Consider the following 2,468-nt stretch of genomic DNA (forward strand, 5'->3'; position numbering starts at 1 on the left):
CAATATTTTTTTAACTTTCTCTGACCAAGGAATTGAACTTATAACAACAAAAAATTGGATCTTGTCTTTTTATTCATTTTTCTCATATTAAACACATACCATGTAGTACATGAAAATTTTCCGTTTTTATAATTTGAATTTTTATTTTCTTTTTGAAATCAAATTGCTCCCGAATAATAACTGAACTTCTTTGTGGATTGAGAGAATTATTTTAAAACGCAAAAAAGTATTTTTTTTGTGTTTTTCAACATGGAAATATAAGGAGAACCTCTCTCTCAAGAATTTTTGAACTTCCCCGGACAGAGCACTTGAACTTCTTTCAACAAACCTTTTAAGCTATTATTTTTCTGTACTTTTATTCTCACCTGACATGCATTCCTTTGCAGTAGTTGAACTTCTTCTATCACGTATTTTTGTTCAACCTCTCTGACAAGAACTTTGAACTTTCTCGAGCCGAGCACTTGAACTTTTAGCAACAAAACTTTAAGCTTTGCATTTTCATTCTTTTACTAATACAAAATGTGCACCATGTAGTACGTGAACTTCTATCAGTTATCAATCTGAACTTCTGAGATCATGCGTTCTGCCTTCATCGAAAAAATATTCTCCGAAAATGCACTTCGTGAAGAGGTTGAACTTCTGGAGCAGTTCTTTTTGAACTTCACTTTGTTTTTCATGTGTTGTTTTTTACCTGTAACTCCCCAACCACTTACCGGAATTGAGAAAACAATATACCAATAGAAAGCTGTTGAAAACACGCAATTTTCCCGTGTTGATATGTTTTTCATACTCATGACGATTTAAAAGAATTTTTTTAGTACATTAAAATGTGTTTTAAACGGTATACATGAAATTTGTAAACCATTCATCGGAATGTAGCATATAATATATGATTGGAAAGCCTATGAATACGAGAAAAATTTCATGTAGACAGGTGTTACAAATTCGTTGCCATTTGAGAGCAGTTTTAAAAATGGCAAACATAATGTTGTTTTGCCTCTTTTTTTGTATGTAATTGAAGGTCGAATGTCTCGCAATATAAATTTTTATCCGTGCAGGGAGGAGGACGTGAACTTCTTGCAACAAACCTTTTAGGCTTTTAGTTTTTTTATTATTTTGTTCTCATCTGAAATGAATCCCGTGTAGTAGTTGAAGTGCTCGCTCTTTTCACTTTGAACTTCTATCACGTATTTTTGTTTGTGACTCCTCATCCATTTCGTCGGGGTTGCCCGAATGATATACCATTAGAAATTTGTTGAAAAGATGCAACTTTTTTTAATATGGTTAAACTTTTCAAACAACATACACCAATTTGTGTTTAACAGTTTATTTTGGAACAAGAATATGATATACAGCTTGGAAATTTGTTGAATAGAAAGAACATCTTTCATGTAAAGCATTTTTGTTTCAAATTTGTAATGGATTGACAAGATTATTTTTAAGACACCAAAACGACATTTTTGTGTGTGTTTCTAAACATGTAAATACACAGTGAATCTCTCTCTCACAAGAACTTTTGAACTTCTTTGGGCAGGTCACTTGAACTTCGAGCAATAGAATATTTAGACTTTGCCTTTTTATTCTTATTTTCTCATACGAAAATGTAGACCATGCAGTACGTGAACTTCCGACAGTTATCAATTTGAACTTCAATCTGTTTCGCTTTAGGAATGGAAAAAAATCGAGTTTTTTATAGACATTGAACCTCTCTTACTGTTTTAGTAGAACTTCTTTATGTATTTTTAGAAATGTAAAAATTGGAGTTTTGATAGAAACATCGAACTTCTTCATTATTTTGAATTGAACTTATTGGTTTTATTCTTTAGTAACCGAAAAGAAATCTGATTTTTCAATTAAATATCAAATTACTCCGCTTTTCCAAATTGAACTTCTTGGTTTTATTCTCTGTTAACGAGAGAACCTGAGTTTATTATATACATTGAACTACTCCGTTTTTTTAAATTGGACTTCTTGATTTTAATCTTTAGTATTGGGGAAAATCTATTATAAACGTCAAACAACTTCATTTTTTTAATTAGGACTTCTTGATGTTATTCATTAGTAATGGAAAAGTCCTAGTTATGTAATAAATATCGAACATCTCAATTTTTTAAATTTTAACTTCTTTTGTGTTTTTAAACATGTAAATACACGGTGAACCTATTTTTTATTCTTTTTCTCTCATATGAAACAAACATCATGTTGTAGATGAATTTCTTGCTATTATCACATTGAACTCCTTTCTATTTTTTGCTCGTACTCTTTAACCACTCATCATAATTGAGCATGTAAATCCTAGAAATTTTTTATAAACTCCGAACATCTTTGTTTTTAAAATTTGAGCTTCTTACTTTATTATTAGGAGATAAAAATGATTTTTAAGTAAACATCAAACTACTTCATTTTAAATTGAACTTCATACTTTTTTATGCTTAGAAACAAAAAGGTTTTGATTTTTTTATACAATG

The sequence above is a fragment of the Triticum urartu genome, chromosome 5 (assembly GCF_003073215.2).
Source record: "Triticum urartu cultivar G1812 chromosome 5, Tu2.1, whole genome shotgun sequence".
NCBI lineage: Eukaryota > Viridiplantae > Streptophyta > Magnoliopsida > Poales > Poaceae > Triticum > Triticum urartu.